This window comes from Chelonia mydas, chromosome 1 (assembly GCF_015237465.2).
Source record: "Chelonia mydas isolate rCheMyd1 chromosome 1, rCheMyd1.pri.v2, whole genome shotgun sequence".
Lineage (NCBI taxonomy): Eukaryota > Metazoa > Chordata > Testudines > Cheloniidae > Chelonia > Chelonia mydas.
In genome coordinates this window covers 121,341,813-121,354,972 of record NC_057849.1, presented here as the reverse complement: position 1 = coordinate 121,354,972, position 13,160 = coordinate 121,341,813, and the positions used below count along the sequence as shown (strand labels likewise).

At 40.9% G+C, this 13,160-nt stretch overlaps 1 protein-coding gene across 9 annotated transcripts in view; it reads right to left on the bottom strand.

The window, feature by feature from the left end:
• Nucleotides 1-13,160, bottom strand: part of JADE3 (jade family PHD finger 3) — a 105,832-nt gene that overhangs the window by 74,698 nt on the left and 17,974 nt on the right. For 2 of the 9 annotated variants that reach the window (XM_037899011.2, XM_037899041.2), the window contains exon 1: nucleotides 12,942-13,095. The exons of 1 other annotated variant lie outside the window; for it this stretch is intronic. The gene's annotated coding sequence lies outside the window, so the exon portion shown is untranslated. Of the gene's footprint in view, nucleotides 1-3,598; nucleotides 3,628-8,514; nucleotides 8,584-9,958; nucleotides 10,062-12,941; nucleotides 13,096-13,160 lie in introns of those variants that run through there. 6 more of the 9 variants (XM_037899049.2, XM_037899031.2, XM_043537715.1 and 3 more) reach the window with 6 other exon arrangements.

Sequence of the window (13,160 nt, the reverse complement as noted above, 5' to 3'; positions counted from 1 at the left end):
ATCGCTCACTCTCCCCCACCCTCACTCACTTTCACCAGGCAAGGGCAGGGGGTTGGGCTGCAGGAGGGGGTGCGGGCTCTGGCCTGGGGCCACGGAGTTCGGAGTGTGGGAGGGGGCTGAGCCTAGGGCAAGGAGTTGGGGTGCAGGAGGGAGTGAGGGGTGCAAGCTCTGGGAGGAAGTTTGGGAGTAGAGGGGGCTCCGGACTGGGGCAGAGTGTTGGGTTCCAGGAGGGAACTCAGGGCTGGGGTGTGAGCTCCCACTGGGCAACAAAGTGGGGCTAAGGCAGGCTTCCTGCCTGCCCCGGCCCCACTATACTCCCAGAAGCGGCTATCACGCCCCCCACAGGAAAAGGGCTGCACCTGGCTCCATGCACCGCCCCTCTCTGCAGGCACCGCCCCCACAGTGCCCATTGGCCGCAGTTCCCCGTTCCTAGCCAATAGGAGCTATGGGGACAGTGCTTGCAAGCAGGAACAGTGCACAGAGACTCCTGCCCCTGCCCCTGCCCCTTCCGGGCCTCAGGGGCATGCAGGCCGCTTCCAGGAGCGGCATGGGGCCAGGGAGCCTGCCTTAGCCCCACTGTGCCGCCAGATTTTTAGCAGCCGGAGATCGCGATTGACTGGCAGAGGCTCCAGGATCGACCCGTTGTGGAGCTGTTCTAAGGCAGTGGTCACCAAACAATGACATCACCACCACCAGCTCACCTTAAGGAGGCTGCCCCTCCATATCAACAATTTAGTCAGTATTCAACAGGAGGTTAGGCAAACGCACAGGAGAAGAGAGAGTAGGGAAGAGAGAAAAAAGGTCTGTTTTAAACACCAGTGATTTATCATGAAGAACACAAAATTATGTACGACAGGTGCTAAAACTACTCAGTTCATCACTTTTTAAGACTACAGAAGTAACTGCCCCTTATCTGCATTCAAAGACCCACTGGCCCAGTTATGATTTTCAGCACTAGCACTTATGACCTGTGCATTACCTTTATCCACAGAAGAAACCCCTGATATTTATCCAGAAGTCAGAAAAGAGAGACTTTTCCATTTTGGCCTCAAAATAAGGTGTTGAAGACAATCAAGAAGGTAATAATTCTGGAAGTAGAAGACAGAGTGGCCACACACAGTAAACTAGACTTAAATAGCCTCACCTCTGTGGCTACACATTTCATGGCAGTACCCAGAAAATAATTCTTCCTTAAAGTTTTGAATTGTCAGTGTCCCTTACTACTATGAAAGGGAAGCCTCATCTAACATAATACTCCCTTCGGGCCGTGCTGCACCGCACCTCAGTCTGACAGAATTAACATGGAGTTCTAAGAAACAAGTAGTGAAATCTTGGCACCACTGAAGTTAGCAGGAGTTTTGCTATTGACTTTAAGGGGTTCAAGATTTTTGCAAAGGCAATCTAATGACTTTGCTAGCACCTAACAGAAATCTAAAGATACCAGTGAGTTTGCTTTTTAAGATGTGCTTAGCTTTGCTGTGTCCCAGGCAAACAAAGACTTAAGATCGAGTTAGGATATAAAAGCCTTTGTTTATAGAGGTCAACTCTAGTAGGAAGGAGTATTATGAAGAGTAAAATTATGACTTTCAATAACAGTCTAAAAACTTCAAGGTCTTCATGGTCTCCCTCCACTAGCTTAAAAAAGTTACGAGAACAGTTTTGAGAGACTGACATATAAAGCAAACATCTTAAAGCAAGCACAGTTTCCACTGGAGTTCAGCAAGGATTAAAGTAGAAATGTAACTGAACACAGAAGTCATACCCTACCTCAACAGAGGAGATAGCAGCATCAATTCTGAGAACTAAAGTACATAATGTCTCCCCTCAAAAAGCAAGAAACAGCACTAACACAACAATTAAGGGGTCATTTATGCTTACTGTAAGAGCCATGTTCAAGAGAAATTGTACACCCATTGAAATTACAAGAGAGAAGCTTTGTACCGTATCTTCCATGCTATTATAAACCAGAGCTCACTGATGTCTGAAAACTTGGCATTCAAAAAAACAGATGACATTAAAAGAGAAGATTTATTCTGAAAAGTGATCACGGTACATAAAAAAGCATGTTAAGATATCTGTTCACTGAGTATTGTGGTATTGTACCCGCTTATTTTAGTGACAAAAATTAGCTCTCACTGTTCTACTCTTGATAGCCCTGCAAAGCCAACAGCAACGTAAGAAACAGAGCTGAATTCTGCTCTCTAGTGAACTATCACCATAGCTAAATTCAAAATTCTGGTCAGTTACATCTATGCTAACCAATTAAAGGAAAAAAAAAAAAAGAGGTTGCACAGGTGTCATTGACAGCATTATATGAGTACAATAAGGTGGCCCAGACACCCCTTAGGGCACAGTTAGACCTGAAGAAACTTATTACTGATGACAATGCCTGATAAAGAAGCCAGTTTGACTTTCACATCCCAGTCACAGCAGGATAGGCTGAGAGTAAAGCCATGTCTATATTAAAAGATGTATACCAGTGTAACTAAGTTGATTTAGCTACATCAGTCCAAACCCTTAGACAGACTTGAGGCTGTATAAGTTGTTCTAAAACCAATTTAGCTTATACCATTTTCTCCTTTTGTATAGTTCTTCCAAAGAGCAAGAAAACATTTTACAAAATAGAAAAATTAAAAACCACAAAACCTAGTAAAAAGGCATCTGGGAAAAAGTATAGTATCTGAAGCTAATTTTAAACAATTTGGAAATTAACTAGACCTCAAGTGGATATGGTCCCTTTGAGTTTTTATTTTACTAATTCTGGTTTTGCTCTGTTACAGGAAATCACTCAGAGCCACACACAGCTGTAAATGCCGATCAAAAATTAGTAAAAGAGTATGACAGAATGATCTAGTAGGAAGGTTAATTACAACTATACAGATGATGTATATATAAATGTGTACACACAAGTTTGTGACAATTGAAAAGCAAAATAGAGTAAGACCACCTACTTATATGGAAGCAGAATTATGATCTACATCTTCTATATTTATCATCTGAAGTGCGTTCTCAAAAAAAAAATACAGCACAGTCAGTGAGAACGTTTCTTCTCTCCCACCATAATAAACTCTCACCAACAGAAGTTGGTCCAATAAAGATTGCCTCACCACCTTGTCTTTTATATGATTTCCATGCATGCTAACACAAACAGCAACTTTCAGTAGATGGTACTGTATACCCCACATAAATGTCTGCCAGGAAATTATACCACTAACAGACAATCTTCTACCTGACCTAAAGCATTTCCATGAAGTCCATCCAAAAAAGAGCTGACAGGTGCTGGAATGTTTGCAGGCTTATTACGAACAAAACCTGGAAGAACGAACTTGCTGGAGTATAGCTTTGCAGTAAAGATAAATCTGACCCAGATGATTTACACGGTACCTGAGCAAATTGTTTGGCAGTGCCAAAAAAAAAAGGGGGGGGGGAGGGGGGAGAAGAGGTGACTTTCTGGGATCATTATAAAATGATTTGGAAAATCAGCATCAAGATGTTAGAAGGTAAAAAACACCAAATGGAAGAACCGTAAGTGTCAAATGCATGGTTGGAAAGGTAAATAGGACATAAAAGACAACGCGTTCAAGCTGTTTTTAAATACCTTTGACAATTGATTTATCCTATTCCCCCCACTCCCATCTCAGTTCAAGAATGCAGCAAGCCCTGGAAAGAGATGAGAAAATTGGAATGATAATTTAATCACTTTTTTTAAGGCGGTGAAATAGTACCTTCAAAAGCAGTTAGATGCCCAGGCAGTCTGGTTGATGCTGAGTTGGCAGCCTTTTAAAAAGCTTCAGAACTCAGCCATCCTGTTTTCCATGATCTGACTTCCATAGTTTTATGCCATTTTTTGGCCACAATCTGACACTACCTTATTCACAAACCAGATTTAGGTTAGAAATATGGATATTCAGTTGTAAACTCTATAGGAAAAGGCATAAACTAAGGATTAGGTCCACAAATTATGTTTTAACCTCTTCCTCCTGTGCTGGCTCAACCCATGAGCTTTATATTTGGTAAATCATATTGGCTAAAACACAAATATTCCATAGTTTCTCTGAATAGTTTTATTTTATCTGTGTGTGGCCCATTTCTGTTTAATTAGATCGAAGCCAGATTTCCACTGAGAATGCAAGAGTAGCATCATCAACATCCATCCATCTAATCCCTTGGAAACCTCTTTCAACTACCATTGTAAATTCAGTGTCTCTAGACAGCCTTGTTGTGTAAAATGCTGTATTTTGATTCAAGTCTCTCTCATGCTCGGGGCAAATTTCAATACACTTATTTTAGCTGGATGAAAATAGAGAATTTCCCAGAGACTTTGACAAAATATCATTGGGAAGCTACTTTAAAGCCTTTTTAAGACACCAATCAGGTGTTTCATTAATGAAAGTACTGGAAATTTAAAAAAATCATTTGCATTGTGTTTTAGAGTTACTATGTCTACTTCTTTATAAGGTTTAAGTAAGCATGCTGAACACCCATATGTCAGAATTTTAGGATGACTTCAAAGAAATTCTCATCTTTCATTTTATTTTTGTTGCCCGAGTAGATGGAAAAAGGCCAACCAAAACTTGTAAAGAAAAGTATCTTCAGCAAGTTGGACGCAATATTCTGCCATTTTTTCCCCATACACAAGAATCAAGAGCATTAAGCAAGAATGCATCTACTCCATGAATGTATGCTTGTAGCCATTATTAGATCACTCACGTTTTTCCAACCATTTAGTATTAATATCACTGTTGGTTTTTTCAGTTCTTCCTTCAGTTTGATTCACTTTTACCACATTTAGATGTGAAACAGGAGTTCAAATTTGTCTAATGTAGTACATGCAGGGCAAGGTGCTTCACTTGCCTCTTTACAATGCTCATTTCATGCTACACTAAAGGTGATTATGATGTTAGCATAAGTTAAGATTGCAACTTCATTATCAAATTCAAGTCTCCATCTTTTAAATGATAATCACCAGTTTGATCTTTGCCATTTATTTGAGAGAGAAACAGACTGCTGTTGAACAAAGCTGGATGTCGAAGAGCTGCTGGAATGTCCAAAACGGTGGCTTAAATTATGACAGCATAATAGCAATGCTGACCAAGCTATCAAAAGTCTCATTTGACGGTTCAAGCGCCAGTGTTCTGCTCTTCCTGTCCAACAGTGAAATTTTAATTCAGTGGCACATTTGCTCTCTAAGAATCCAGAAAAACTGATTTTCTGCACTTCTTGAGCATAGACGGTTAAAAAAAAAATTTTCTCTGACTGATTTCCCAGAGCCTGAAAGCCCTGGCAGCTGCTGAGTAAAACTGACAATTTCAAGCAAGTCGTCAGGGTCCAGGGAGCAGATTTGTTTTGGAAACTCCATGTTCCGGGGGGAAACCGTCCTCTCCCCCTCCCCCACCCCACCCAGATTTCCAGTTCACAGGGCTTAAAAATACTGGATTCATTTTGACTGGAACAAAACCAAAATTTCAAACCCACAATTTCCCACACTCCAGTAATCCTGCATTGTGACCAGCTCTGCTCTTGAGATGACCACAAATTTCACCTATCTGGTTATTTATTAATGTTTACATTTCGTTTTAGCATTATCATTTGTTTTCATTACTTCACTCCATTCAGTCATTTGAGGGAAAGGAGCCTCTCTGTGTTTCTCCCCTCCTTGGTGCTGCAGATGTAGAAGATCTATGCTCAACTCTTTTCCCATCTTCCATCTTGGAGCCGCCTCCTCAATGAATAGGTCCTGTGCCTGCCTCTGTTGTTCCTTAGTGCTTTCCTAAGGAGCCACAAAATGAAACTTACATTCTGCTGAAGCGGAAAGCACATGCCCAGGAAAACTCTCTCTTGTGATCAGGCCCAAATCTGGATGGGATTTCTCCATACTAGGTCACCATAATGTGTGATTGATTCCAAGTGGACTTATTTGATATCAAGGTATGTAAATTAATGCTAGAATGATATTAAAAAGAAAAATAAGAAACAGGCTGTTAAAGGAGAATAAAAGTCACATATGATCCCACCAAAGACTTGTAATGCTTTTCCTTACCAGGAGTATACACTTTCTGGTTCATCATCACTTTTGTATGTGGTCATTTAAAATCTGGAAAGAACTGGTGTGAAACAATGGCGGGGGGGGGGGGGGGAAGAGAGGCACGAGAAAATATTGCCATTTATTTTGCAATATATGCTAGGTGGTGTGTACATCAAATATGTGGTGTACTGGAACAATAAATTGCTTACAATTTACATTACCCCATTTACATCTGAAACCCGTCAAATCATTTAAAAGTTAACTTGTGAATATTTTCATGAATGAAAGCTCTAAATTCAGTTCATTATGATTCTGTGAGAGAGAGAGATCTATTCAGTCAATCCCCCTAATTATTGAACAAAGCATTATTAGTCTGGAAGTTTGTAACAGAGATACTGTATTCATTATTTTCATGTTTTAAAAGTTTCCATCACTCAGTCAGGGAGATGAAACAATACCACATGGACCAAACACTTACTACAAACAAGGAACTGAACATTTCATGAACAACCCATACATCTAAGATTTCTTCCTTGAAATTTGTTGAATACTTACAAATAGCTAACATATTCCAAAACATCAAAATTAGTTTGTGAACTTGCTAAACAAAGAAAGAGTTAATTATGAATTTAATACTCAATTAGTTACTTATAACCAATGCTTCTGTTATAGTCTTTAGTTCTATTTGTATAGTTATACACCAATCCCTCTCTCTGAGACAGAAGAATAAAATACAAATTATGTATCAGGCGTTAACAGTTTTAGCAGCCAGGAGTGCATGTATAAGCCATATTTTGAGTCTCTCCTTGCCGTTAGGATTAAAACATAAGGAGGCATTTGCAGTGTCATATGCAATGTTCAGTCTCCAGTTTGACAAACAAGCAGAACTCAGTAATACAGTGTTAAGACGACAAACAGTGTACTTAAAGAATGAAAATAACTCTAAAGTTTTCAAACAAAGTTTAACAAGCTGTGACATACACACACAGCAGTATCTAATCTGGGAGCAATTTGTAAAAAATTGCACTACCATTAATTTATCACCCTACCTTCTGCAAATACTACAAACAGGCCAACTTGCTGCCAGTTCAAGCTTCACAGCCATGTGAATAGTCCAAGTTCTCCTCCATTGTCTATATTAAACAATAACTTGTAGGAAAGCTCTACAAAGGCTTAAGCATTCAGCACGTCTAAGATAATGTGTCCCAATGCCGTTCCAATACCAGAACTGTTAGTCTCCTGCTAACTGAAATGTAGATCTCTGTAATACTGAAAGCTCAACTTCTCAGAAGAGGGGAGATTTGAAATTCAGTGAAATATGAAAAAGTGAACAGCTCAAAAAAAAAAAAAAAAAAAAAGAGGGGATTGGTTAGTAATTACAGACATACAGGGGTGAAAAAATGCAATCCTGAGGTTCTGACTTCTATGGAGAGAAGTCAATACCTGGCTGTGACATTACACACTTAAGCCCTCCTGCAAGATGTTATCTTATAGTTAATCTCAAAAGACAATAAAATACAGAACAATATTAATAACATATTGAGGGGCGGGGGGGTGTTGTATTTCACATCTGCAGCTGTACCCAGGAGACAGCACAAAAAGCAACGTTATTTTAGAATAACATTAAGTGATCAGTTGCATTCAGGTGGCTACATATTCTCGGACCAAGATTTTTAGAACAGGAGCCTAAAGTGGAGCTGTTAAATCTATATTTATGCAGCCAAAGAAATGACCCAATTTTCAAGAGCCACAAGTACCCCACAGCTCCCGTTAATCTCAAGAAGCCTCATTCTTACCTCATGCATTCTCCACAGACCTATATTCTGTCAGTTCTGAGTGCAAAATGTTATACATCAGCTTTTGAAAAAAAGTCGTCATCTGTTAGCTTTCATTACATAAACAGAAACATCCCTGATGAGGGATGCTATTAACTTGGTAGTTTCCAAGTTTTAAACAGAGTATACTCAAAATTTTGTTTATAACTCCAACTTCATTATGTTTTCAAACAAACACTAAAACAAAAACTATTTTAAACTTGAGACATCAAAGAGATACACCAAACATAAAATTGTAGAATGGAGTCATTTTTCTCTTTAAAAATTCCAAAAGTATTGAAATTATTCACCTATAACTGTCCAGAAACCTAAACCTTTACCACAAGAGTAAGTGGTAAATTTGGCTATGATCACCATTTGCTTTGGTCAGCAGCAAAGTGACTAAAACCCCACTTTAAGATGCAATGCACATTTAGCTATAGACTTGGTAAGGACATCTTCATAATTTAAGATAGATGCACAGTAAGAACTTACCAACCTGCCCTAACTGGCTCTTTAAAGTATCCTTCATAAACATATGATATTTTAAACAAAGTTTCTTTGTTTTAAGTAGCAAACTAACATCTGATTATACAGAGGGACACGCATGTAACAAACCAGCTTAATTCAGAGCCCCACAAAGTCACTTGTCTAGGCCCCAGGCAAATAACTTACCTTCAAACAAGAGTGTAGAAGAGATACACTGTTTGTTATTTTTGTTTGACCTGTACCAGTTTTCATCCAAAGATCACTAAATGTGTTCTACAGAAGGGAGTAAGAACTATTATCTGTATCCTAGAGATATAAAGAAAAGTTGTACCCTTCAGCAAGTCATATACAATGAGTTAACTGTATAGGTGGGACTAGAATCCAAGCCTCCAGACTCTAGGCAGCACGATCCCGTGGGCATGAAGTTTTCAAAGATTCTTTAGATATAGTTTAGATATCTTACCTACAGAAATACTATGAGTTTTAAACAGACATCTTATTTTAGATCTCATATTTATTATTCTTTTAAATCAAGAGAACACACTAAAATTAAAATTAGTTCTCGTAACCACATGGCTGCTATCATGCCAACAAGGGATTTAACTTATAGGAAAATGCAAATGTAAAACCAAAGTTAATGGTAGGGGCCTCAGGGGCAGTAATACGATCTCAAACTACTTTTAACTCATTTTTTAAATTGACTCAATTTCAGGTTGACTGTATCCCTTTTATAATATAGGCACTAAGGATGGAACTTACAAGGGGGACTTAGGCATCAATGACATTCACAAAAAATGATTGCTCTGCTGCTTCCTAACCGTGTAGAAACCTAAAGTCCGCACCAGTAAAGCCCCTACAGTGCCTACATTTTGACAGCTGGCCATGTGCAAATCCAGCTCAGTCATGACATTGCCCACCAACTTGGTGCCTAAATCACATCCACCTACGCCCCAGTGGGATTCTCAAACAAGGCATTCCACACCTATTTTGCCTTGCAGCTGAATTCACGAGACAAGTTCTGAGCACCCCTAAACCTATAAAACAGATGCAAGAAGTGGCAGTCGTGCCACCCCTTCATTCCCAGAAACCTTTAGCACAATGGTTAGAGTACCCACCAAGAACTTGGGAGACCAGGGTTCAATCCCCACTGTGCCTGATGCAGAGCTGGGTCTTGAATTTGGGTTATCTACCTCCCAGAATAGTGCCCTAACCACTGGACTATGGGGTATTTGGGGGCAGGTCTCAATCTCTCCCGTTGAAGCCACAACCATAAATATTTTAAAGAACTGCTAAGAGCAAAATGCACTCAACATTCTCCACAAGAGTAGAAGTTCAGCAATAAAGAACAGCAGCTTTTTCAAAGCATAGTTTAGAGTAAGTTACAGGTAAACTGCTATTTTTTAAAATGGCAAGACTTAAGATAAAAAACATATAGCCTAGTAAAAAGTTTATAATTTAAATTTTACCTTATTAAAACAACAAGGATGACAACCTCTGAGATGCCAAGAAATGAGACATAAACTTTCTGGTTTCTCTGTCAGAGTGAGTTCACAAGCAACAGGTAGAAAGGGAAAGAGGGTTTAACCCCAATCCTGCCCAGAGGTCCCCTGAAGCCGACACTTATACTCACAAAAGATTCCACTGATTTCAATAGACCCTTGATCTGGCAATAAGTTTTGACACCACTACAGGCGTTCATGTGTCATCTCCTTTGCAAATCTTTGCTTCAGGTCCCTGCTATATTACTCGCTCACTCTAGAAAGAAAACAAGGAAAACAGCTGCTCAGATTTCTCACAATCTTAAGGAAGCAGTTTTTGTAAAGGTGACCTAAAAAAATAAAGGGGGAGAAGAAAGGTTATAGCTTTTTTGGTGATTTATAGTCCACACAAAAACGGAAAAAGATTTCCCACCTCAGCAAAAGTTTGGTTCCCCCTGCTTTCCTTAAGCCTTAAAAATATAAGGCATGTCATGTCTAGTCTGACTGGAAGTCAGAAGTTCACACAAAAAAAGACCCAAATCATTTTATAGTACACCCTACTGTGAAATGATTTTTTTTTTTTTTAAATCAACTCACTTGAAAACTCATTTTTCTACTAGAACAGCCTTTCAATATCACTTACTTAAAAAAAAAAAAAAGTTTTGTGATTTCCAGTTTATAATTTTTTAATGGTCTTCCGGGCAGTCCTAAGAGCATGCTCAGATCTTCCCGTTCTTATCTGTGCACATGCCCAGGCCCCCCAGCATTTTAGCTTAATCAGAACTGAAACTGAAAATATCCTCATGTATTGTTCAGGAATAGTAGATGCAATTGAGCTCCCCCCAAAACAGGGTATCATAGGTGTGTCACCCACATGATGTAAGAAGTGCAACTGATCAACAAAACAGTGAATCTTGTCATACACAAACTGCTGTCAAATGCATGAAGAAAAACTAAAAAGAACAGCTCACTGCCAGTTATAACAACATTAGGTGTTACTTATAGCAATAGTAGATACAAAATTTTCATATGGGAATGACATTTTCAACTGGATGGGTGTCTTTTCAATTACAGGACTGTCAACCAAAACAGTTGTCTCCCCTCCCCCACGTATATCAATAAATGAAAAGCAGGATAAATGCAGATTTTAAAAAAACAAAAAAACAAAAAAACACACCCTAGATCTTAAATTGTTTAGTCCAAAGTATCATTTGACTAAATTTAAAGCTCACAATCACCTAGAAAGATGCTTTCACCCTGAGTTCTGAATCATGTATAGTTAACCTTTGCACAACACCAAAAATGTTTGATTCACAGAAATTAAGTTTTAAAGGAAGTGCATATTTAAATAATAAGAAAATGGAAGATTAAATATCTCTAGCTGCACCACAATAATTTTAACCCTCTTCCATGGCTTGTCATACAATAATTGATTTGTAAGCATTTATTATTTGTATTACAGTAACACCTACTCATTGTGTTGGGAGCTCTGCAAGTGTAAAATAAGGCAGGCATGTCTCAAAGAGCATGACAACATTAACTAAATACAATATGAAGGGTACTGAAAGGTGTTTTCTGGAACGGCAGCAATATAAACTTCCAATTTCCAATTCCAGCGGTAATGTGACATTTATCAGAGGGGTAGCCGTGTTAGTCTGCATCCACAAAAACAATGGTGGCACCTTAAAGACTAACAGATTTATTTGGACATAAGCTTTCGTGGGTAAAAAACCCACTTCTTCAGATGCATGGAGTGAAAGTTACAGATGCAGGCAAAAAACGTGACATTTGGCACTCTGTTGGATTCTCCATTGTAAAGTAATGATACTACTTACCTGTGTCGCACTATGCTATGATTAGTGTACTTTTAACACTGTGTACATGTAAAGATAATGCAGGGATGTATTATTTTAGCTATTAAACTACTATCTAATAAGAACTTTTTAAAGCTAAAAGATCAGATTTTTCATGAATCTGAAATACTTGATTTACCTGCACTCATCAAGTGAGAAATACTGCCAACAAATACTATGAAGCCATTAAGACAACTCTTCCACATAAGCTACATACTTTTCAGTCTGACTTCATTCCTCGGGGCAGAATATGTCCTCATTTATTCCAAAGGCAATACTTATTTTGCATACTAGGCTAACCTCCCACCACACCCAAATGCACTCTTTCATGATTAAGCAGACTCGTGCAGAAACTAACAAGTCTTCACATCTATCTGCAGTGAACAAAGAACATTTCAGCATGGACTTCTCTTATTAGGCATATGCGCAGAGCATAGCAGAACAAGGCCCTGATCAGGTCTTTTGGCATTACCACAGTATTTATAGTTTAAGTGCCAAGAGAGCATAATAAAATAAATAAATAAGTGCATACTGACCCGGTGAGCCCATCCCCAAGTCACCTTTGCTTTCAGCTTGATTAGCACAAGGGGCTCATCTACACAAATTACATTTTCTTGCGGGGAAGGAGGGTAGGTATTTATTTCTTACACCCACTAATCAATTTAAGCTACATCAAAATAAGCCACTCTAACCGAAATAACTGCGTCCCCACAGGGTTTTGCACGGGTTTAACTAAAATCAGTTTTAAAAGATCACAATGCTACTTAAACTGGTGCAACTTTCTTGAACTGACAAGGCCTAAAGTAGCAGCACCCCTGCCTGGGAGAGCCTTAATTCCGCACACAATGCGGGAGCCGAGAGGCAGAGGGAGAGAGAGAAGCAGGGAGAGATCAAAAGGACGCTCGCAGCTCGTGCACTTGTTACTGCCCCTTTGTCGACACACGTGGGGGCCGAAAGGGAGAGAAAAGATCTGCGAGGAGCTGCCGAGCGAGGCACCCCCAGCCCTGGGCTCACCCCACAGTATCCGGCTCCCACCGACTCACCCACCCCGATGCTGCGTCTCCGCCGCCACCAGGCGCGGCTGCTTTCGCCCCAGTCGCTGGCGCCCCAAGTGCTGCCGGAGGTCCCGGGCCGGGGCCGGTGCCCCGGAGCCGCCTGGGGAGACGAGCCCCGCTGCTGCCCCGGGCCCCGCCGGGAGAGGGAGCCGCGCGGCCCCCGCGGCCTTGGCGCCAAACGCCCCGCGCCGCCTCCACGAGGCTCCCGCCCGCAGGGCCCCGCTCACCTTCTGGCCGCGCCCGCGTCCCCCGGCGTGTGCGGCCGCAGCGGCTCCGGGGCGCTCAGGGCCGCTCCCCGCCGCTCATCGCCCTCCCCGGCCGGGGCGTCTCCGCTGCTGCTGCCGCCGCCGCCGCCCTCCCCGGTCCCCGGCCGCGCGCCCGCGCCTAGGCCCCGGCCGCCCCGCTCATGCCGGCCCCGCGGGTCGCTGCTGGCGCTGGCTCTGGCA